The sequence below is a fragment of the Grampus griseus genome (genome assembly GCF_964374135.1).
Source record: "Grampus griseus genome assembly, chromosome: 2".
Classification (NCBI taxonomy): Eukaryota; Metazoa; Chordata; class Mammalia; order Artiodactyla; family Delphinidae; genus Grampus; species Grampus griseus.
The window spans coordinates 16,620,479-16,647,415 of record NC_139018.1 but is presented as its reverse complement, the minus strand read 5'-3'; positions in this window follow the sequence as shown (position 1 = coordinate 16,647,415).

Here is a 26,937-nt window from a genome sequence, read left to right as displayed (position 1 = left end):
CCATTTTCTGTTGAAAGCTATCATCCTAGCTTGTAGATAATCAGCTTCTTGCTAGGTCTTTACATGGATGAGAGAGAGAGAGTTCTGGTGTCCCTCTTTTTACAAGGACACCAATCCTATAAGATTAAGGCCACACTCTTATTAATGCATTTAACCTTAATTACCTCCTAAAGACCCTGTCTCTAAATACAGTCACTTCGATGGTTAAGGCTTCAACATAATTTTGAGGGGACACCATTTAGTTACAGCACCACTCAACATTGCTGTTGATGTAGGAATTCCCTTTACCAATTAACAAGAAACACACAAACACATTAACAAAGGAATGAATAAATAAAGTCAATATATTGATGTACATTGTTGTTGTGGGTCTTTTCTTTTATCAGTAACTCAGAAGCAGCTGACCATACAGAATGACAAAATGCTTAATGTCTTTGTTATGGCACAATTGTCCAATATCACCTCCAGATGAAAGTGATATCCTTTGAACCACAACTGATTTATGGTGTTGTTTTTCCTACATCCAGTATTCATAGACACAGAAACTAAGGGCAGGAAGTTGGGTTTCACCTCTTCCTATTGCACAATGTAATACTACTCACAGAATATCTGCTTCCTTTCCCCCATGACTCTGGGCTTTCAGTTCAGAGGTTTCATTACACAAGGGAGAAAACCATCCCAGTGGGCATAGCAGGGCCTAGTTCTATTAAATCAGAAGCTAAATTGCCACTGGCAATTTTGGGCTCTTGATGCCAACAGATGAACAGAACAAAAAGGGTTTACAGAGCTGCCTGGTATGATTGATCATGACCATCAGAGTGAGATAGGATTGCTGCCATATAGTGGGGACAGGAAGGAACACAGGTGCAATCCAGGGTTTATAATGTTCCAGAATTACCTTGTTCAGTGTTAATGGAATTCTATAGCAATTCTATACAGATGGGGCCAAAAAGAGATCTAAAACAAAGGCTTGGATCACCTCACTCAATAAAGAGCAACAACAGGCTGAGATACTGATTGAAAGTAAATGAAAATTAATACAGCCTGGTTAGTTGAGGAGGAAAGTTATAAATTCTAAATACAGGCTTATGAACAGCTCTGGAAATGAGGGCTACATATAACCCATATCTTCCTCTGTGTTTGTGTGTGTGTGCATGTGTGTGTGCTGGACGGTTTGATTTAAATCTGCTTGAAATCAAAATCATAATTGTGAACTAGATAACCTAATCAATCAATCTAGATCCCCATCTGATGATAGGATTTATAACACCACTGCATTCCAAAAGATGCTGAGTTTTACAGAAAAGCTGATGCTATTGAATAGCTGTCAATGGGACATGCACCCTGAGTTGTTGTTCCAAGTGGGTCAGAACATTTGCACTGAATCTTCAGCATTTTCATACTTGATTTCATCATAGTCAACAGCATGAGCATAAGAGTTGAGTAGAGATTCAGAGAAATTTACTAGGTTGCTCAGGAACAAATCATTTCTCTAGGAAAATGAACCCAAGTTGTTGGCTGCAGGAGTATTAGGCTCTAACCAATTGGAATAACTGTTCTTAGATAATTGTAGCAGTGGAAGCCTCTTACACACGTGTGTTAATAACTTATAAGGTTCTGATATATGGATTAATCTGTTGGTTCTCCCAAGAAGTAGGCAAACATGCATATGACCTTATTTGTAATATTGATGATGAAACAAAGCCAGACAAATTACAGTCATGATCACAAAGTTTATAAATGAAGACGCTTGCACTGGAATGTGTGCTTCAGAACCCATATCATTGATGGAATTATAGACATACTGGAAAACACTGCATCTGACACTTATAAATAAAATCATGCAACTTTGATAGCTTTGTTGCACAAAAGTTTTCTAAAGGTGTCTTTGAAATGAAGCATGAAAATATTCATAATTTATGGAACAGCAATGACTAAATAAAATTGTTGGTAACTTGTTTTATGTCTCCTGTCTCTTTCTGGATTGGGTGATGATGGAGGCCATAAGAGAGATTATACTCTGGGCGTAAGAAAGGTATTGCTTTAAATTCACTCCTCCGTAATGAAATTACAAATCTTTGATTTTCTCTAATTGAAAATAATTTATGTCATCTTGTTTTAGAAGTTATTTTTTAAAAATGACCTAGCAACTAATACCTTTGGGGAACTTTCTCTGGATTTGTACTTAGAGTCACTTCATGGACCAACCATGATATTTCTCCAAAAAAACATTTAATAGTTGTTATGTACCCATTTTAGTTCATATTTGTGGATGCAAAAAGCTCTTGCTGATCCTCTTTTTTGTGTATGAAAATTCAGGAAACAAAAGAAACCCTATCCTTACCTCCAAATTCTAGAGCAGACATTGTATTAAGCTCTGAGATCAGGTAAGGATACCTAGGTAAATATTAATGAAATAGCAACATGAAAAGGAACATATATTTGCACTGTAATATCCTGTAATTTTCAAAATGAACAAACTAAAAACATATTAATAAAGTAAAGAACAAGGAAAATAAAAATTCATAAGCAGCAATGTTTCATCTTTCTTTGTAGGAACAGGTCCTTTTCCATTTCAATTGACACAAATATAAAATGATTTTCTTTAACTGAGTATCTATATTGATTTTGCTTTATGATCCATACATCTTCTCTGTGACTTCATTCCCCTCACTAAGACAAATAAGTTAAAATCCATTCATTCTCTAGAGTAGTTTCAATTTTCATGATGAATCAACCAAGTTTTGACCAGAATACCAACAGTAATTCTCTTCTTTGTCTCTTTTGACAAGTAATTGTATTTGTTCTATAAAAAACAACACTCAGTAATCCACATTGTTCTTTTTCAAAACCAGAGGTTTAAGATTTTATGTTAGATGTTGACTGACCATGCAACTCAAATACCCTTTTATTATATTTAAAAGGTTCATAGGATGGTACTCACAAATGAATGTCACACCTTGGAAAACAATGTAGTTAAAAAGATAACATAGTTGCCTGGGTGAGACCCGAATTAACTAGACATTTTGAGAATGCTGAACATTTACATTTTCAGCACATCTAATTAACTTGTAGGTATTACATTCCAGTTGATTCAGGGAAACTCATACACATGCATGACATGAAAAAATCATTGTCACTGTGAAATGGTGTTTTACACTTACACCCCTACAGGCAGTTTTCTTTTTTCAGAATTAAATATACATCAAGTTGCATATTAGAATCCCCCTGAAACGTTTCCAATATTTCTTCCTTTTCCTTCATGCCTTTTCACTTTTAATTCCTAGTGAGAATGGGAAATGGAGACTGTAAAGAATCATAAAAGAAAAATTCTGACCATATTCTCAAACACAAAGAAAGCATAGTTTTTATACTTCATGGGACTCTGTTTTTTTCTTTTGAATATTATTTTATTTTATCTTATTAGACAGCAGGTTCTTATTAGTTATACATATTAGTATATATATGTCAATCCCAATCTCCCGATTCATCCCACCCCTCACCATGGGACTTTGTTTTAATCAAATTCAATCACTTGTAGATTCATTCCTCCATTTCTAGTCCAGGAAGAAACACCCAATATTCACTTTAATGAGTAAAAGTAAAAGCTTTACTCAATACATTATCTTCCAACATAAAGTACAAATAATACCATTGCGTGCTTATAGGAAACCTTTTTCATAATCTGGTACTTCCTAAATTGACTCTTGAAAAGGTAAATGATCATTTGGAAAAGTCTTCTTATGTATGCTGTATACCTTTTAAAGACAACTTGGAGTTCAAAATAATACAATAAATGACACTCATGGTTTCTTATATCATGAACTTCAGCACAAAGAAACAATATTTTCTAAAACCATATATAAAACTATTGAGTTCAGCATGCAAATAATTCAAAATAAATCCGTTTCAGATAAAAAATTACTTGATTTCTTCAAGCAAAAACCAATAGCTCAAAAAGTCACTTCAATGCTTTGACACATTTAAGTAACCAGCTAAGAACAAGTGCATGACTAATTCGGCTGGCTATGCAAAAACAATTGTCTCTCAGATGGTCAAAACTTAGCCACAAAATGCACTAATGGGGATAAATAATCTCTGTGCACACTAACTAAATAGAATACAAAACAATTTTTCCATGAAAAAATGCAAAATTTGCACATATAAGCAAGCAGGGAAGACTTCTTCAAGACTGATCTGTTGTTCTTAAAGTTTGTATATTTTATTGGAGTTTTGGTGTTGCTAGTTTATCTTGCTTTTGTTCTGGTGGTTTTGTTTCTATTTAAATGTCAGTAGGGAATTTTTAACCTCTTTGACTACCCACATTTTAGTCTGGAAGCTAACATCGCTTTTTTTCTCCAATTGCCCTTAAAGATATCCAGGATTAAACACATGTTATTAATATTTTTCAGAAACAGTGAATCACACAAATACTTTTAAACGGAAACATAAAAACAGAGGAAAAAGAAGAAAAGAGAGGTTATATAAAACTGAAAGCAAGCAAGAATTCTCCGCCAATCATAATGTGAAAATACACTTTATCTCTTTAAATTTTAAACAAAAAAATTTCTAAGAGGGAGACTGTGTCTGCTTAATCTCTTTGGCAACAGTTTTCTTTTTCTTCTTCCTTCACTGTTTTTCTAAGATACATCCAGAGAGCACATCAGAGAAGCAAACACTATAGTCTGCAGATATCATATTACACACACAACAATTTGTATGATAATTATTTTTTCTTGATTGCAATTTAACTCTTTAAAAATGCAAATTACTGTCAAAAAAAATGTTCTCCATGTGTAATGACAAAAATTCCACCAAAGTCCTATAAATTTTGCAGAATAATGGGTTTACAGATTAAAAAAAAAAAGAGTGTACTCTATTAGACAAGTCCATTATGGAAGAAAAACACACTGGGTTGAAAATCCTTACAGTTAACAATTTCTAGGTTGTTGTTGATTACTGCCTGGAGCCCTACCCTTTCTTCAAAACCTATTGTAGAGGGTAAAAGATGTTTTTCCCTTCTGATATATTTCCCAGTTATATCGATTAGATCAAAAGTAATGTCAGAAAATCTAAAATTAAGCATTCAAACCTGCAACTACTTGAAACATAGGCAATAAAGCATTAGAAAAATCACATCTATGCTTACAATCAATTTTACAAATAGTTGAAAATATGGACCTCGGTAAATATATACACATACCTACTATATACACTATATATCCTTTTTCTTGACAAGCTTTTGTGACTAGATAGAGGAAGAGCAATGAATTCTCCTAAAGCAGTGTGTCATCATAGGCACCAAATTTAGCAATATAACAGCTAAACTTTCCTGAATACCTGCTGTGTCAGTCTCTGTGTTTAGTGTGTTCTGAAGATCAGATCCTTCATAATCCCCAACTGGAAGGCATGAATAGCATCCCTTTATTCATATAAGAACTTGAGATGCAAAGGGTGATTAAGAGGTGAGTCACAAAGCCCAGATCTAACTGTGCATATCGGATCCCACAGCCAGCACCCATATTGTTCTACCTCCTTTCTCCCCAGTGAAAAAACAGACCCATTTACCACTTGGCTTGACTGGGCACATGGGCAAGTTAATTATTTGGTGTGTGCCCAATCACTCACATCTGATAAATGGAAAAGCTAATTCACTTACCTAATGCACAAAGGAGCTGTGAAACATTATACAAATGAGCTTTGAAAATTGATGTGTTAGGTAAAGGTAAACAATAGAAACTTTCACAAATGATTATTTTTGATGCATAAAGTTTAAAGGATTAAGCAGTATTTATAATAAAAAAATACTGTCTTCAAAATTAAACACAAATAGTCAAGTCCTGAATCTATTATTTAATAGCTAGGTAAGCACAGAAAGGATCCTTAAACTCAATGAGGCTAATTTTCCTCTTCTGTAAAATGGGGATAGTGAGTATTACAGAATTATTAGAGGAACTAAAATAATGCATGAAAAATAATTTGACATAGAATAGACACTAAACAAAGTATATCTGTTATTATTATTTTATGAATCAGAAAAAATCTGAGTACCAAATTAATACGTGAATTCCCTATTTGCGTACTGCTTTCATATGTAGAATCATCTGCTGATTGAGGGAAAGGGAACCTTTTAACAAGCAAGAAAGTAAACATAATTCTTTCCCTCCTAATATCACATATATATATATATATATCATATTATATATAATATAGTAATACTTGGCTTAACTGTATTGGAGAAAGCCATCTGGCTATGGCAAATTTGTAACATGCCATGTTGAGTCTAATTTATTGATATGTTTCATGTTTAACTGTATGTTAAAAATGTGACTTACTTGGTGTCAGTTTCTTGTGAAAGACCAAGGGAATAGGAAGTACCCTCATGAGTGTTGCCAGACCACTGATGCTGGACTTGTAAAGGAGTAGGGAAAAAACAGTCATGTAACACTTTGTTGGTCATCACTTCTAGCCTATAGGTGATTAGAAAGTTTAAGAAAATAGTGGGAGATTAAAAAGATAATTATTTGCAGAAAGATGTGCTGTGGGTGCTGCCATTCTTCTGTGGCAGAGTGGTGGGCAATCATGTTCCCACCTCACATCTCATGAAAAGGAATTCAGAGCAGTCATGCGAAGAACTTGATGTATGTCCTCTACAGTTGTGGGCAGGATGACTGGTGTTTGATAGACACCTAAGGAAAATAAGGCTCAGAGGCTTGCTTGCTAACGTACACATCTGGAGTTTGTCAGGTCAAAGGCTGCATGAGTGCATCCTGTGGACCAGATGTGGGTCATTTGTGCAAGAATCAGTCTGGACATGTCTTAGATTCTGTTCAAGAAGGGCACTCTGTAGGTAAAGAAAAGCTAATAAAACAGGTACAGCCATCTTCCTCCCAGTCTGTGGATAAAGCCAACAAATAAAGGATCTATAGACGTATAGAGCCAAAAGAATGACCAAGGAGTTTAGCTAGGAAGGTGACACACTGCTTCTGATGCCTGCCTAACCTCTGGTCTTCTGGTCATATAAGAGAATAATATTATTACTTCAGCTAATTGTGATTAGGGATTTTGTTTCTTGCAGCCAAAATCATCACAACTACTACTATAGCTAATCTATAGGATTTATGTGAGAATTAGTGGAAATTTATGAAAAGTCCTTAGTAAGATATTTTTGAATGTAGTTGACAGGCACTAGATAAATAGTAGATGTTTCCTTAAGGTTTTTGATAGAAAGAAGAGAGAAATGAAGACAATGTAAATGAATTGAAATATATTATTAAGGAAGATAAAATGTGTATGTACAAGTACAATATGTAATAAACATTATAATGTTTTAAATGCTACACAAAACTGTGAGTTTTCAGAGGAGGGAGAGATTATTTCCAGCAGGGAATATATTTGAGGACATTATTTGAGAGAGAGGTTGCTCTCTGATTTCTCCCAGGCAAGTTTCAGTTCACAGATGTGTTTGCCCATGTATAAATCAGGGTTCAATCAGAGGAGCAGGACACAAGGAATTACATAGAATAGGGAATTTGTTTACAGAGATTAAACCTTCCACAATCATGGGAGCTGGTGGGGAGATCTATGAAAGGCTGTTGGCTCTGCATCTGATGTTGGATGTGATGTTTCTGTAGTTCAACCAGTAGAGCATTTGGAGAGGAAAGTTAGGCCTGAAATGGGCTAGAATAAGAAAAAACTGGCATCTTTGCTGATGAGACTGAACACACAAGGACAAACTGAAACCCATGTTGGACCCTTTTTCCCCAAACCTTGCTGATACAGGTAACTTTCCAGGGTTGCTGGCACCTTTGACCACAGACCAATACATACATTTCTCTGGGCCTAGACTCAGAGAAACTTTAGGAGATCCACTGTGAGTTGCAGGAGCTAGAGGTCTGGACACTGCCCCATGCCTAGAGCATGAGCTCAAAGATCAGATGCATCATGCCTGACCAGAGAGTAGGCTGACTTTCAGAGAATACAAATAACCACTACATCACTTCTAGTCTCCACCTTTCACGCAAAGTTTGACCTGTCTTGTGGCCAACCCTAACTCAGAGCCATACAGGGAAGGGTATTCTGAGAAATATAACTGTAGCTTAGCTAAATGACAAAGCCAGCACAGCCAATAACTTTTTTATTATAATTATTTTATATCCTTAAAACTTTAGGAGATTTCACAGAATGACCAAATATTTGGGCTTCCCTTAAAGAAAGAAGTTTGTGAAGATATTGATGAAGTGATTGTAAAGTTTATGTGGAGAGGCACAAGACCAAGAATAGCCAACACAATACTGAAAGAGAGCAAAGTGGGAGGACTGACACTACCTGACTTCAAGACTTACTATAAAGCTACAGTAATCAACACAATATGTTATTGGTGAAATAATAGGCAAAAAGACAAATGGAGCTGAATAGAGAGCCCAGAAATAGACCCACATAAATATAGTCAACCCATCTTTAACAAAGGACCAAGACAACACAACAGAACAAAGGTAGTCTTTTAAATTAATGTTGCTGGAACAACTGGACATCCACATGCAAAGAAATGAATATAGATGCACATTTTGCAAAAACTAACTCAAAATAGACCCCAGACCTAAATGTAAAACATAAAACTACTAGAAGACAAAATAGACAAAACCTGGGTGACCTTAGCTATGGTGATAACTTTTTAGATACAATACAAGGGCATGATCCATGAAATAAATAACTGACAAATTAGACTTAATTAAAATTAAAATGTCTTCTCTGTGAAAGGCAATGTCGAGGGAATGAGAACAAGCCACACACTGGAAGAAAATATTTTCACAAGATACATCTGATGAAAGACTGTTATCTAAAATACAGAAAGAACTCTTAAAAATCAATAATATGAAAACAAACAACCAAATTAAAAAAATAATCCAAATATCTTAACAGATACCTCACCAGAAGATACACAGTTGGCAAACAAGCATATGAAAAGATGTTCTACATCATATGTCATTAAGGAAATGCAAATTAAGGGCAATGTGATATCACAACACACCAATTAGAATAGCCAAAATCTAGAATACCAACAACACCAATGCTGGTGATGATGTAGAGCAACAGGAACTCTCATTCACTGCTGGTGGGAAAGAAAACTGGTACAAACACTTTGGCAGACAGTTTAATGATTTCTTACAAAACTAAACATACTCTTACCATGCAATCCCTCAATCATACTCCTTGGTATTTACCCAAATGAGTTTGAAGTTATGTCCACACAAAAACCTGTACATAGACATTTATAGAAACTATTCATAATTGCCAAAACTTGCAAACAACCAAGATATCATTCAGTAGAGCAATGAATAAATGAACTATGGTACATCCAGACAATGGGATGTTATTCAGCACTTAAAGAGAAATGAGCTATCAAGCCATGAAAAATCATGGAGGATCCTTAAATACATATTACTAAGTGGAAGAGCCCAATCTGTAAAGGCTACATGATATATGACTCTAGTTATATGACTTTCTGGAAAAGCCAAAACTATGGAGATAGTGAAAAAAAAATCAGTGGTAGCTAGGAGTTGCAGGCTGGGGTGGGGTGAATAGGTAGAGTACAGAGGATTTTTAGGGCAGTGAAAGTATACTGATGGGTAAACATCATTATACACTTGTCCAACCCACAGGATGTGCAACCCCAAGAGTCAGCGATAATGTAAACTGAGGACTTCAGGTGACTATGATGTCAGTGTACGTTCAAATGTACCCTCTCATGGGCGGTGTTAATAATGGGGAATGATATGCATGTGTGGAGGCAAAGTGTATATGGGAAATCTCTGTGCCTTCTCTTGCTGTGGACTTAAAGCTACTCTAAAAAATAAAGTTATAATTAAAAGAAAAGAAAATAAAAGAAAAACATCAGTTGAGCTGACATTCATACATGACAGCAGGTGACTTGAGGTGGGGAGAAGCAGCCCCCTTGCATGGGTTTGAGCTCTCTTGTTTGCCATCATCCCCATCATTTCCTATCAACTTCCAACACCAAAACCTTGTCAGTTATCATTTACTGTCACTGTAGACTGAATGTTTGTGTTCCCTCAGAATCCATATTTTGAAACCCTAATCCCCAATGTGATAGTATTTGGTGGTGGGGCTTTTGAGAGGTGACTAGGAGACACCATAATGGGACGGATGCCCTTATAAGAAGATTAAGAGACCAGGGCTATCTGCCATTTGAAGATACAGCAAGGAGGCTATCCACAAGCCAGGAAGGCTTTTACTAGAAACAACCATGCTGGCTCTTGATCTTGGCCTTCTAGCCTCCAGAACTGTGAGAAATAAACCTTGGCTGTTTAAGTCACCCAGTTTATGGTATTTATTTGTTAGAGCAGCCTGAGTTGACTAAGATAAGCATACTGCTTTTCTTTTTTCTTTCATTCATTAAGCCTGGGTTCTGAAGAGTTTTGCATTTGGGACACTATATTTTGAAGGAGACTTCGGATTGAGTATTTGAGAAGGGTTTGCATTTGATATGGAAAGTGATAGATAACTTAGGAAAAATTGTTACTAGAAATATTTCTTAAACTCATGAGCAGTCTTAGGCCTGATGAAGATTAAAGTGTGAAGGAGAGTTTGGTGAGATATGGTAGTCAGAAAGTGACTTGGCGCCAGATGGTAAAGGGTCTGGAATGCCAGTTTTATTTGGTAGACATCGGGAAGCAATTGAAGCATTTTAAAGAGGTGAGGGAAATGACCACAACTATGGTATAGGAAAATCAATCTAGAAGTTGTATAATAGTGAATTAGGTGGGAACAGAGACAGAGGTGGAAAGTATCTTTTATAATGCAGCAATTTTTACTTGATTACCAGTCTTGCCTGAAGACCAGTCTGATTATTCTTATGGCCACTGGGTCATTGTCTTTGTTCCACTTAAAAATATCACAGAATTTGAAGCCCTAGATTTATTTATCACTGTGGTTGATAGACAGAACTCCAAGTTTTCCTTTGTTTAAGGGAAACACATTCAAGCTGGTATTCAAGTTCATATTCAAGCTCCCCAGGCGGTTTGGTTGCCAAAACTGTTCTGGAAATCTTGCAAACTCTGTTCTGTGGCATTTAGCACTGCTGCTTTCAATCTTGGCTGGAAACCATAAAAATAATATTTCATTCATTATGTTGTAGAAGAGTCCCTTAGAGCTTCATACTTGAAAGAGGAGATATTGTGCAGATAGCATCACATTTCTATGCACAGCAAGGCACCAGATTGACAAACAGTTAAGTTATGACTTAAGGGATATTATTAAAATGGTAATATTACTTTATCACCAAAGAATTATGAGGTCTTAGTTACATCCTCTAAGTGACTGACTGAGAAGGAAATTATTCAAACTAGTAAGACTGGGAAGACACTTTAGTTCATTCCTGAGCAAACCTGTGCTTACTCCAAATGGAGTTGGTGTCTTTCATTAGAAACCCCCAAATCACAATGAGCCAAAGGAATATTACTCCACTAACTACATTTCAGAAAATAGGGTTAGAATTGAAGAATTCAAAAGGAAAACTGGTGACTATCCCCCAAATCTCAAATGCTTTCAAAATACTGAACTGCTTCAATAGAGATGAAGAAGTAAATACTAAACAAAAACCTTTAACTTACACATTGCACACAGGTATAGACATCATGTTACCCCTCTACTGCACACATATCTAGTTTGATTCCACTGAGAGAACTTTAGCAATCAGTGAAAGTACTACAGCTAAAAGGACAATATACATACATAAAATAAGAATGTTTTGGTACTTAGTAAAATAAAAGAAGCACCCATATTAGGGTAAGCTGTCTCCCAAGAGGTCCTCTGCATTGGAGTTCTCTGTCTTCATCTTTGGGACTTCCAGTACCTTGTTCAATTTTGGGGAATATTGACTGCTAGACTGCTGAACTTCATATCCCTATAGAGAGAAAGCTATTTCAAGGCAGCACAGAGACCTTATTCTCTAACAAATGGCCAAGTTCCTTTTTTTCACTTTTGTGTAAGCCAAACTACCAACACAAGAGTCTATTCTGCCATTTCCTGGTCCTAAGTGTATTTGCTTTTTACACTCTTCATATCTAATTTAGACCACAAATACTAGTCAATTAATAATTCATAATCAGAACATCTCTAAATATACTTACATTTGAGGTTAGGGCTTCGACATATTTTTTTTTTTTTTTTTCTGGGAGATGCATAATTCAGTTCGTAGCACAGAGGAAATCAGAAAATTAACTTATAAGCCTCAATGTCTTCATGTTGAACATCAGGATAATGATATCTTCTTCAAATTGTTGTTACCGGGAACAAATGAGATAGTACTTTTTTTTTTTTTTTTTTTTTTTTTTTGCGGTACGCAGACCTCTCACTGTTGTGGCCTCTCCCGTTGCGGAGTACAGGCTCCGGACGCGCAGGCTCAGCAGCCACGGCTCACAGGCCCAGCCACTCTGCGGCATGTGGGATCTTCCCAGACCGGGGCACGAACCCGTGTTCCCTGCATTGGCAGGCGGACTCTCAACCACTGTGCCACCAGGGAAGCCCGAGATAGTACATTTTAACAATATAATAGTTGCACAATAAATCTATGGTTTCCCTTACATCAAACCATCTGGTTAGAAGTCCACACTATCCCTGGACTTGTATTTTGCTCAAATCCCTGCCTCTGCCCTCCTGCTGGGCTTGGATCTTTGGCTGGGGTGTCCAGGCCCATAATTGCCAGAATCAGACATCTGAATGCCTACTCAAGTCCCCTTTACCTGTTTACTGGTGTTCAGATATGCCCTCAAAAATCCCAGTATAAACAAAACGTATAGATATAGATAGTTATAAGATATATAGATATTCATATATAGATAAAATCCCTTACCTCAACCATATAGAGATTCTACATTTCCCCGCCTGTCCAGTGGCCACTTCAAAAGTGTACTGCAGTCAGATTCCAGAAGGGCTAACTAATAATATTTTAAAAGAAAGTTAGTAATATATTTAATACTAGCGCTCTTTCTATTTATCTGGCCCTATCTTGCCTTTTATTTTCATCCTATTACCTGCTGCTTTCACCAGACCTCTATATCAAAGGTTCTTTACTGACAACATAAAGAGAAATGGCATTAATTGTTCTAAAGATGCTTTTCAGAAATTATTAAAATAATAATGCATTATTTGTGAAGAACTTAGCTCAGCATATGAACGTTAAACTGTATATTTCCAAGAGTTGCTGTACATGTATATAGTTGATTCTTTCACCTTTCCTACTGAGACACTTGTGATGTCTGATATAATAATTACTTTCTGGTTACAGTATGTGTGGTCTCATCTAATCCTCACAAAAACCCTATGGGGGTACTGAAGCATAGAGAGACAGTTGACCTGTCCAAGGTCACCCAGCTGGACAGTGGTAGAGCCAGAATTTGAACTCAAGCAGTCTCTTTTCTGAGGCCACACTTAACCACTGCGCAATACTGCCTTGAAATGAAGGGAAAAGTGGAGTCATACAGCCAGTATCCACGGAATGGTCCACAGCCAAGGCTGTCTCCCTGGGACTCCATGCCACTTGTAATGTGTCATTTCAGCTCCTGAAGAATGAATGGTCAATGTAGCTACTTTATATTCTTGCTGGAAAGGAGATTGCATCTGCTAGAAAAGGACTCTGAGAGCACAGTTGACATCAGTCAGGTTTCTGCTCTATGGATTAAATCTGACAAAAAGCAGATTACAAAACCCTCTCCCCAAATCCTGCACCTTCGTATTATTTTAAGATCTAATTTGTTTTGAAGAAAAAGTCCTATAAAGATGCCTGCAAGCTGAAAATATTCAGAAAATGACTTAATGTCTGCATTAGGACTTTAAACTTACATGATATAAACAAAATGCAGAATTAGCCTATTATATTTGCATTCACACAGGAAAATAAGAAACTCTCTTAGATCTTGGACAGATTGGCCACTAGAAAGGTTTTAGATCCACCAGTGATCTGGCTGATCAGCTTGGGAATTAAGCCCTAGCATGCTCAGAATGAGAGAAATGCTGCTTTGTAGAAATGCAGGCAGATCTGGAAAAGGGAAAAGGAGAAACAAGACACAAATGGTATCTCGATTCAGCTTTTTCAGTCTGTCTTATTCACACAGAGTTCCTTAGAGATTTGATATTTCCCTTCTTATTGAAAGAAATGCACACGATTGTAAAAGGAAAAGGCTGTCTTTAAATGTTTTTACATTCATATAATGTAAATGCCCGCCACTATACAAAAAGTAAAGAAAAGCAGTATAATACAGTGGAAAACATATGCTTTCTGGTATCATGCAGTCTTAGCCAAATTTTAAGCTCCCTGAATCTGAGTTTTCTTATTTCTGAAATAGATATTGATCTCACAGAGCTTCTGTGAAAAGCAGTGAAATATCCCCAAATCATCATGCACTGGGAGAGGTAGCACAGTTATATGGAGAGCGGGGACTTGGGAGATGGACTGTGTTCAAATCTCACTTCACTCTCTTATTAGCTGTGTGAGTTCAGGAAAGTTACTTCAGCACCCTGGACCTATAAAATGAGGATGATAATCATAGTGCCTACTACACAGAATTATTATGAGGATTTAATGAATAACTAGTTGTAAAGTGATTAGAACAGTGCCCAGATCAGAGTAAATAATATGTAAAAATTGAAAAACAAATAGTGTGTTTTTGTTAGTGTGTTACGCTATTAACAGTCTGACATTCATTTCCTCTACTTCCACATACAGCATCCCATCTTTGCTTTCAGTAATATTACCACCTGTCTTTAAATAGTCTTAACTAAGCAGTCAATCCAAGTGCTTCAACCAGTTGTGGCTGAGGGGTGGGAATGTGACCCAATCTAGGCTAATCAGATACACTCTCCCTGGAATTTGACTCATTAGCAGATACTACACAGACTGTATTGAAATGTATTCATCCTGACTATTGCACCCTAAGGATACCCTCCATTAATTTCTCACTTTAAGATTTCCAAGGTTGCCCTAGTCTCTGCCCACTCTAGGACATATTTCAATAGCTTATCCATCAATTCTATGAGCCAACCCCTATCCTTTTGATAAATCAGCCCCTATTTCCTTTGTTTTCTTAAATCCATTTCTTTTCCTATTTTTATTTATAATCTCATATTTTATATTTATTTATTTTTTAAAATTTTTATTGGAGTGTAGTTGATTTACAATGTTGTGTTAGTTTCAGGTGTACAGCAAAGTGAATCAGTTATACATATGCACATATCCACTCTTTTTAGATTCTTTTCCCGTATAGGCCATTATAGAGTATTGAGTAGAGTTCCCTGTGCTATGTGGTAGGTCCTTATTAATTATCTATTTTATATATAGCAATGTGTGTATGTCAATCCCAATCTCCCAATTTATCCCTACCCCCTCTCCCTCTCTGGTAACCACAAGATTGTTTTCTATATCTTTGACTCTATTTCTGTTTGGTAAATGAGTTCATTTGTACCATTGTTTTAGATTCCACATATAAGCGATATCATATGATATTTGTCTTTGTCTGACTTACTTCACTCAGTATGACAGTCTCTAGGTCCATCCATGTTGCTGCAAAAGACATTATTTCATTGATTTTATGGCTAATATTCCATTGTATATATGTACCACATCTTATTTATCCATTCCTCACAAATACTCCCCAAATGTGTACAATAGGCACACAATGCAATTTTATTCATTATTAGAATCAGAGTAATCATTCTAAATTGTTCTTCTGTACTCAAGTCATTAGTTGTGCTCATTTAAACTGATGAAATGATTTAGTCCTATGTCACCTCCAGTCCCACCCATGGCAAGCAAAAAGGGTATATATGTAATTATAATCTGGCAAGGTTGGAAGTGTATATGACTGGAGAGGGATGTCTCCTAATGACCAGCCTTAACCCTGGGATCTACGAGATGAGCCTGGACAAAGACTCAAGGTTGGCTCTTCATTTCCTTTCAGTCTCAGAGGTGCATAGAATTTAAAACAATTCAGAGGTTGGAAAGAAGCAAAGTCACTGAGACTTCATGTGCTCTGATTTTGCTAATATATCTCTCCCCTTCCTGCTAAAAGTTGGACAGAAACTCATCAGAGAACAAAATGTAAGTGTCTGTATACTGTGAGAATGGCTAATTGGACTTTGAAAAATACACACATACAACAAAATAAATTTCTAATTGCTGACATTTCCAACACTAATACAAAGTAAATAACTTCACACTGAGAAGTTAGAAATCATGTAGTGAGCAATTTGGGGAGAGAAAAGGAGTCTTTTCTGGACTGGTTAAATCATTTATCAAAAATTATAAGCAAATCTATAGAGACAGAAAATACATTAGCAGTTGCCTAAGGCCAAGAGATGATGGTGTGGGAAGTGATTGCTAATGGGTACAAGACTGCTTTGGGGGATGATGAAAATGTTCTAAAATTAGATTATATGATGGTTGCACAACTCTGTAAATATACTAACAATCACTGAATTCAGCACTTTAAACAGGTAAACTTCCTAGTGTGCAAATTATTCCTCAATATGTTGTTTTAAAAAACAATTTCTGAATTTCCATATTTTGAGTGACTAGAAATCTCTAGCTAGCCTGAATGAAAGTTAGCAGGCTTGGATTAGGGATTCCAGAACAGAGTGGAAAACATAAAGATTAGTAAAATGCATACAAAGCAAAATCTGTGTTCAGATCCCTTAGGTCAGTATCAGACAGCTAATGGAAACCAGGGGCTGGATTACAAATGAGAAATGGGCCTGGGTTGTAAGGAGATGGACATTGGACAAAGCAGGAGCAAGTTCATTTCAACTTGTCACCCTGATAGACTGGGCGCCGTGGTCTAGTGAACATTTCTCAATGAGATATAGTCCACCTGTACTATTTACCTGTCTGGTGTAGAGTCTAAGACAATCTTTAGGCCAAAGAGTACCCAGGATTCTGAAGAACACCCTTCATAATGTTCTTATTTCCTTATCTCAGGCTTAGTAAGTTGCCAGCAGCCAGCACATTCTCTGAGTGTGGCTACACAGGCCACACACCAGGCTGCTGGGTGTGTATTTGGCTATCCAATGGAAATATGAAGTTTATTGATAAAGCCTTCTTTCCTTTATGTCACTAAGTATGCATGACTAGAAGCTCCCCCTGTTGATAATTTATAAATCACATATTCATTACATACTGAAAGGAAACTAAGATTAAAAAAAGAATAAGAATTTTAAAAAATGGTATTCAAGAGAAACTTGAAATTAGAATGTTCAATTTTCCTACCGTTTTGTAGTTCTGCTTCCATTCACTATTTTTTTTTTCAGAGCTTAAGGATGATTCAAACACAGTCCCCTTCAAAAGTTCTCAGCCATGTTTCTTCTTCTGCTCTCACACTTGTGATCAATGGCACTTAACACAACTCATATTTTATGGAACATGTGCATATAAGCTGCTGGATATAGGTGATTCCCACCTCTTTTCCTTTCAAGGAAGCCTGTCAAGTGGCAGGAGAATTAGACTAATACTGTAGGAATGTTGTAAATAAACATATAGTGACATATTTATCATTAACAAAAGTTAAATCCTATCAGTAAAAATTAATTTGAAATATCCCTCATAATTGATTGTTACACACACAGATCATACACAAACATTACGAAAGCACTTCAGAGAACCTCCAAAATGGTTTCCTCTCATAGATTTATAAATGAGGAGAAAAAAGATTCAGAGATTTTAGGCATTTTGCTTAAACATTATCAGTCCAATTTAATGTTGACTATTTGCAGGATTAAGGATGTCTCCCACTACACAATCCCCACCCCTTTTAGACCAGTGCATCTCCAAACTTAACGTGCATATGAAATACAAGTCAACTTGGGAGTCTTGTCAAAATCCAGAATCTCACTTTACATTGTGAGGTTCTCTACCTATATTTGAAAGCACCTCTCAAATTTTCACAGCAATTTACATAGGCTAATAGCATTTTGTTACCATGACACTTATGGAAACAATACATTGTAAATTCAGTTTTATAAATGGGAATGTAATATGTCTTACATTGTACAGTAAATGATAGATCAAGAATTCAAACTAGGGACCTGTAGCCCAAAATCTTATGTCCTTGACCCCTGAACATTTCCTCCTGGGTAGAAACACATGTTCTATGAGTGTTTCCTTCTGAAGTCTAAGAGGAGACTATAATCCTGACTTTCCTAAATGTCCTCCTATTTTATTTCTTTTTCATTCTCTGTCTGAGATTTTTCTTGCCATGCTTTCTGTTTTTGAATATGACCCTGTTGTAACTTTTACAATCAGTCTCCACCATGGACCCTTTTAAGGTAAATTTGTATTTTCTTCTCTAGGTTATTTACATATTTCTCCACTGGTTTCAAATCTCTTAGTCAGTTCTTTAGCCATGATACCTTAAACATATTATATTCCCATATTTTATTTCTAACTATTAATTTGTCTTTTAATCATATTTACTGTTTCCCTAGAACCTATCTGAACTTCTTAGCCTCATCTTTGTATCAGAGTTAGAGGGTGTGGAGAAAGGGAAATCTCTTGCACTGTTGGTGGGAAGGTAAATTAATACAGCCACTATGGAGAACAATATGGAGTTTCCTTAAAAAACTAAAAGTAAACTACCATATGACCCAGCAATCCCACTACTGGGCATATACCCTGAGAAAGCCATAATTCAAAGAGTCATGTAACACAATGCTCACTGCAGCACTATTTACAATAGCCAGGACATGGACGCAACCTAAATGTCCATTGATAAATGAATGGATAAAGAAGATGTGGCACATATGTACAATGGAATATTACTCAGCCATAAAAAGAAATGAAATTGAGTTATTTGTAGTGAGGTGGGTGGACCTAGTGTTTGTCATATAAGTGAAGTAAGTCAGAAAGAGAAAAACAAATACCATATGCTAACACATATATATCGTATCTAAAAAAAAAAAAAAGGTTCTGATGAACCTAGGGGCAGGACAGGAATAAAGATGCAGACATAGAGAATGGACTTAAGGACACGGGGAGAAAGAAGGGTGAGCTGGGATGAAGTGAGAGAGTACCACTGATGTATATACACTACCAAATGTAAAATAGATAGCTAGTGGGAAGCAGCTGCCATAGCACAGGGAGATCAGCTCGGTGCTCTGTGACCACCTAGAGGGGTGGGATAGGGAGGGTGGAAGGGAGATGCAAGGGGGAGGAGATATGGGGATATATGTATACATATAGCTGATTCACTTTGTTATACAGCAGAAACTAACACACAATTGTAAAGCAATTATACTCCAATAAAGATGTTAAAAAAAAGTCAAAATCATGAACAATGTAAAAAAAGAAAAAAAAAGAAACATAAGTACTCACAGTCCCAAGTTACCTACATTTGAATTTATATAGCAAGACATTTCATTGTTCTTTTTAAGGTCTTTTAAAAAATAATAGATATTAAAAGGCTGTAGGCTAAATTTGTTTGTTTTTTTAAATTTTGAGATAAAGAAGTCATATGGGGAAAAGAGAGGGGGAACCCATTTTGAAGGATGACTTACTGGAATTACAAAATGCAATATTTAGTTACATATTATTTTATTGGGATCTTGGAAAAATATAAAAGATACACTACAACTAATTTTTCCATGTGGCATTCTTAAAACTTCATAGTATTTGTATTAGTTAAAAAAGACTTTCCTATTATTTGTAGTAAAAAAAAAATATATTTAGCCATCCTATTAATGATAAAACATGACTCTCTATCATGAATAGTATAGTCTTTTCCTATTATTAAGATGAAAGGCCATTGAGTGAAATAATAGTCATTCAAGAAAACCCAGGGATGTATAACAACATTTCTAGATTTGGGAACCATGTTTTCTTTTTGTTTAAATTTCTGAAATGATATGAAACAATATCTGCCCCATCCATTCTAATCCTGCCTGGCTAGAAGATTCACAGCTGAGTTTTTGATTTCTCCATTTATAGACAGAAGGAAGAACACCTGAAAGAGGAGAAATGTAGATACACCCAGGGAGATTATCCATTCTGTAGTCATCCTCTAGGTTATCCCACCGCATTATTGTTTTTAAATATTTGCCATCTCAGAGGTCAGATCGAACTGTACCACAATATATAGGGCTAATAGAATCAAGGCAAACAGGTCTCTGATTTTGAGAAAGTTTGTACCAAATGCTGATGAGAGAGGAAATAAGTGTACTCTAGTTTTAGAGCAAGTATGTCTTCGTTTCACATGTCCCTTATTAGAACCAGGATATGATGCTAAGGTTATCTGTTACTTCTGAGGATTTCTCCGTATATCTGGGTGTGTGTCTGCAAGAGAATTCACTCTCCTTCCAGTCTTGACTAATTCCTTTACTTACCTGGAGATGTAAGAAGGACCCACAAATTTGCAACACAAGAACAAATTCCTTCAAGAAGGGAGAATCGAAGTCCCAGGACAGTGATTCTCAACCTAGGCTGCAAATTAAATAAATAAAGAAATTTTTAAAAACTGCAAAAGCCCAGGTCCCAATCCTGGATCAACTAAATAGGATCATCTGGGGAAGGAATTCCAAAGCTTTAAAGCTTCTCAAATGATTTTAAAGTCCACCAATTTTGGAGGCTGCTCTGGAGATGATCTAGGTGTATATCTAGTTAAAAAATAAAAATAAATATAAAATAAATTGGCAACAGAGTTAAGATGCCTCCTTTCTAATCAAGGACTCTTTTTGCTCCAATGGGAATTATTGAAAATAAATTTTAAAGAGGATACACATTAAATGACTATTTAGCAAATGGCAACTGAAGAAGCCATAACTGTATGTTTCAGTAAAAGAGGGCAATAGAAATCAAATTTAAAACCCCAAGGGGAGGAAATCACCAGGGTCAGTGAAAGTTTGTAGCCAGGGGAGATTATGTCACATATTTACATTATTATTTAATTGTATGTTAAACAGGATTTGTAAAATGAACTACAAATCCAAATACCACCACAGAGGCAGAGTGCTAAAAACTTTCATCTCAGGTTGACGCGGATTAGAGATTTGAAAGCCCACTTCTCCTTTTACCATGTCAAATTATAAAAGGAAAAATAAAATGCTGATTTGAGTCTCTAATGAAAGGTAACTGCGCCGTTATTGGAAACATACTTTCATTGCAGATGTGGATCTTATTACAGCACAGAGCAGGGCCTGCGTCTTTCTACCTTTAGGTTTTGATGGTGGGATTGCTGTTTACATTCATCTGGTTTTCATTTGAAAAATCCCATCTGTGCTGAGCCTGAAAGAACTGTAAAAATACTAAAGTTACAAGCATTTAAGTAAGGTGAACAGAATTTCCTGGGCTTACTTTGCTAAAATGATGTTTAAAGAAGATTTTGGTGATGTAGGCTGCGAGACCACTATAATATACCTGCTACAACTAATTATGTGTCTGAGATGAGATGCAAAACAGAACTTCAATCCCAGAGGGGAGGGGAAAAAATATCCTAGCAGCATGATGCACTTATACTAAGTATGGACATTTTCAAAAGTGAATGTATTATAGTTAGACTAATTATGCAAAACTTTTTATAATAGCACATTTATCTGCCATTTTCTATTATAACCCAAACACTTATTGCTACACACATAAAACATGGAAATAATGGAGTGGAGAAGAGAATGTTTCCATATTTAAAAAAAACTAAAAATCAAATAAGCCAGAATGTTCTCCTTTTCTATATTGCTCATAAAGGATCAGACTTGCCATGAGAAAGCTTAGTTACTCTGGCATCAACAGGTGAAGTGTGCCTCAGAGAAAAGAGGAGATTTGAGAGAAGTGGAAATGTCAAAGTTAGGTATGAATGTTTTAAAAGATAACTTGGGGCTAGGCATTATAGAGGTAAAAGAGAGTTCTTGAGTCAAGCATGACATCTGGGCAAGTAGAACAGTATTATTCTCCACTTCCATCCCAGGTATGTCATTTATATTAATGTAAATTACCCAAGTCAGATATCTGAAAAGATTACTTGGATATTTCTAAGGTCCCCATTCCAGAGTTCAAAGGAAGCACTGAGCAACTCTCTGGCCTTTCCCCAATTTGGATGATCATTCATTGAGTGTTTAGAAGAAGTTCAGACAAGACATTGGTCCAAGAAACAGTATCTATGTGTAGGTGACTTTAATACTGCTATTCTAGGTTCTTTGCAAGCTCTGTATCTATGAATTGTTGCCTCCATATGCCTTTGTAAAGGTGTAAATCCAATTAAAACTACTAAAAGAGACCAAAGTCACTCAATCTCTAATTCCTGCCTGGCTGTGCAGTGGAGAATTTACAAAAGTTCCTCACTTCATTTCTCATTTCTTCCTTTATCACTGCTTCTGTGAAGGATTATTCTGGAAATTACACACACACACACACACACACACACACACACACACACACACACTAAAACTGCACTAAAAATACAAAGCCAAATCAAGGGCTTCTGCTAGCTGAGAATCACTCCATCGGAAGTGAGATTGTCACTGACATTTTTCTTCAGTGGCTGCTCTTTCTTACCGTTCACAATTCACTTGTGTCACAGCCTCCAGGTAAAATTCCCTAACGTCCTAATTATGATAGATCCTGACTTGCATATTTCTCCATTATGTTTTCATAATGATATGTGCCTTTAAAATAAATCTTGTGACACTCCTTTATGATTACTTAATGATCTGTTTCTCCCCCAGCACTGTAGGTTAGGGTAGACACAATCTCTTGATTCACCACAAGCAGGTATCAGTAAATATTTGGTGAATAAATCAGGATGTGAATGAATATTTAAATGGCAAACGTAAAATTTATTATATCTATTTGCAAAAGCTTTGAGATCCTCAAATATCTAGTGGAATGTTCAGAATTTTCATTCTTTCTTCTATAAATTATTTTAGATTGAGCCTTAATGATTTTTTAAGATAGACTATTTTTAGAACAGTTCTAGGTTCACAAAGAAATTGAGTGGAAGGTACAGAGATTTTCCATATGCTTCCTACTGCCACACAATCACATCCTCTCCCATTATCAACATCTCCTATCACAGTGTTACACTGACAACAATAGGTGAACCTACAGTGACACATCATAATCACCCAAACCCCATAGTTCACATTAGGTGTCTTTCTTGGTGTTGTGTATTTTATGGGTTTTGAAAACTGTGTAATGACATGTATCCATCATTATAGTATCATACAGAATAGTTTCACTGGCCCCCAAATTCTACATGCTCCGCCTATTCATCCTACCCTCCCCCCCAGTGCCTGGCCACCACTGATCTCTTTACTGTCTACATAGCTTTACCTTTTCCAGAATGACATATACTTGAATTTATACAATATGTAGGCTTTTTAGATTGGTTTCTTTCCCTTCATAACATGCATTTAAATTTCCTCCATGTCTTTTCATGGTTTGATAGCTCATTTCTTTTTAGTGCTGAACAATATACCATTGTCTGGATATACCATCATTTATTTATCCATTCACCTACTGAAGAGCATCCTGGCTGCTTCCAAGTTTGAGCAGTTATGAATAAAGCCGACATAAATATTTATTTATAACAAGTTTTTGTGTGGACATATGTTTTCAGCTCATCTGGTTAAATACCACGGAGTATTATCACTGGATCATATGGTAAGAGGATGTTTAGTTTTGTAAGAAACCACAAAACTAAAGTGTCTTCCAAAGTGGTTGTACCATTTTGCATTGCCACCAGCAATGACTGAGAATTCTTCTTGCTCTACTTCTTCACAAGCACTTGGTGTTGGCAGTGTTCCAGATTTTAGCTGTTCTAATTGGTGTGTAGTGGTACCTCATTGTTTTTTAAAATTTACATTTCCCTGATGCAAATTCCCGTATGATGTTGTGCATACTTTCATATGTTTATTTGACAATCTGTACATCTTCTTTGGTGAAGTGTCTATTCATGTCTTTTGCACATTTTTTCATCAAGTTGCTCATTTTCTTATTGTTAAATTAATTTTTTTAATTTGTAAGATTTATCTGGAATTTTTTTCTTCAAAATTTCTATCAAAATTTTAATCAATAGACTGCTCAAACACAGTTCTCAGAGATACTGATCAGTGGCCCTTAAGTCTAATTTTCAGTTTAAATGTTTATAATCTATACTGATTATCTTTTCTAAACTTATGTTTTATTGCCAAACATTGTTTAAATAACAGTCAAACTGAATAGAGATTCTAGTGATGGGCATCCTACACTCTGATATGCTGGAGAAAGCGAGACCTTCTTTTGCTGGACATTTTGCTGGAGAAAAATGAATAAATAAACCAATAAAACGTACTATAAAGCATTGTTTAATTTGTCTTTCTAAAATCAAATAAATAGTAGTATGGGTTTACTTCTAATAGTGACATCCAAAAAAGTTGATACGGTTGAGTACCACAGAAGTCCACATTTCCCAGCTTTATTCCCAGCATTATAATCTCCAAAAAAATATCTCGAAAGAGGAAACTGTGGCCATATTCGATACATGTATTTAGTCACCCTCTTAAGATTTATAAATGATATTTTGGGTAATTTTAATTAAGTTAATATATATATATATATAAATGAAAGAACTTTCTTCACAATTGGCCACTTCCTAGCCTTTGGTCTAAGCCTTTTAGATTTCTAAATAATGTTTCTTCAGGATAAACCAGGCCTTCTTGCCATGACTCACTTTCTGGTACAACAGCTTGTTAGAGAACGAAAATGGAATTCCAGTTAGAAATATATACATAATGTTCAAGTTATGTCCAGATCTGCAAATGGATGAGACAGAAAATAGCAAATGTATTCCATTTATATAAAACAAACAGATTTTCCTCTATAGGAGGCATCTATTAAAGCAGGACTCTGCTCAACCAATTGGAGCTCCATGCAAATCCAAATAAGACAAGTGTAGAGATTTCTAAAACCGAACCCTGGCTTCCACGATATGAAATTTATTTCTAAGAGAAGGAAAAAAATCAAATTGTATAGTTTAAAAAAATTGTTTATACTAACTGAAGTTTAGGAAATACAGCAAATATTAAAACAGATTTTATTAGTTAACACTGGGAATATTAACACATTCAAGGAAGAGCTTTCAAGATCCTATCAGCAATCACAATTTGTGTCTTGTTACAAATTGACAGCCATCATTTTTTTGTCTTTCTTTCCATATCACATAGAATTAATACTGAAATATTGATCAAGATGAAGGCAAATGACTCCATCCTGTGACTAAGACTGAAGCCCAGCAGCTGTAGACTTCAACAGTAATTTTGCTCAAGCCAGCTCAATGTTTCATGAACTACCTATACATCCAGTTGATTTATTCTGTAATCTTTTTGGAAGCAGATGTTTGCCTTGCCTTCCAATCAATGATTATTTTATTGAGTGCTCAGTATGTTTGGTGGGATATATGGTATTTGTCCTCAAGGGGCTTATAACATGTGATTGGTTGTCTTGATTAATTTAACAGCTATCTCAAGCAAGAACTCTCCTTGACTATGCGCCAGCCCCTACACTAAGCAGCTCTTAATCCCCTTAATATTCCTACATGGTGGAAGCTTTTATTGCTGTTTTACAGGTGGGGAAATAAAAGCACAGAGCCCAAGTTCTCTTAATTCATAAAGCTGGAATCTAAGCCCAAAATGCCATGCTCTAAAAGCCAGTGTGATTAATTTCACATAATTTCCTTTGTTGGCTTCCCTTCAATTTCCAAAAAGAGGCTTCCTCTTCACCTTTCCTTTTTTATGACATAAAATAGCTTTATTTGCATTTAAATTTCTTTATATCAACGACAGTGATCTTAGTATATTTTTAGGCCATAATACCTTTAGAGGAAACCAGGAAAAAAAAAAATGAAGATAATTATCAGCTAGTTAAAATTGCTCAATATGTAGGCAAGAGAAATTTTTGTTTGGAGACTATGTTGAGAACCTTAAATGTTTACAAATAGAAATACACTCTAGAATGAATAAATGCCCATAACGATAACAACAGCAGTAACAGAAGCAGTGTTCCTAATGAAGAAATGTATCTGGGTGAGGTTTTGGTCTCAGAGAATTAAAAATAATGTATTTATGAAGTAGCAATATTATACTTTGGCATTGCAGTTTTAATCAAATCACTGACTATATGAAGGGGAAGACTCAGTAGAAATGTGTTACGGAAATAAAAATTCTCAGTAAGCATTCTATGGCAGTGCTCACTGTGAGCTCTTTGGAGGAAACCCTCTGGGCCAAACACAACATAAAGGGGCTTGTACCTATATATGTGGCTCAGTGAGTTAGGTCACATCAGAGAAAGTTATGCTTTATCAAAGCATATTGACTGAATTCTACAATTTGTTTCCTCTTTTTAAGACTACTTATTTTAAAAACTAAACAGTTTAGCTATTCAATAAATATTTACTAAGCATGTTATTTAGTGGTTTGGCAAGCACTTCAGTAGCTCTTACTATGTGCCAAGTATTGTTATAAATTCTTTACAAATGTTAATTATTCCTCTTAATAGGTCCTATTTATTCCTCTTAACTTCTTTCATCCTCGTAACAATAGGTACAATTTTTGTCCCATTTTACAATTGAAGAAACTAAAGCACAACAAAGCTAAAAAACTTAGTCATGGTCAATTGGCAAGTAGCAGAAATCCGTCCCTAAAATACATGCTACTAACCATTATATTATGTGCCTCTCACTTCCTAAGTAAATTGTCTGCATTGTTTAGCTTTGAAGAAGCAGTGTGGTGGAGAGCCAATTTTTTGTTATGGTACAATAAAAGAAAAAGAAAATATTTTCTAGAAACATTTTTTAAAAACACACGAAAAATAATGTCTTGGATTATATATAAAATTTGTGTGTCCTTAGAAATGTGACAACCTAGTTGGTCAGACGAAGGAATGTAAGAAAATCTACACTGCCTTTA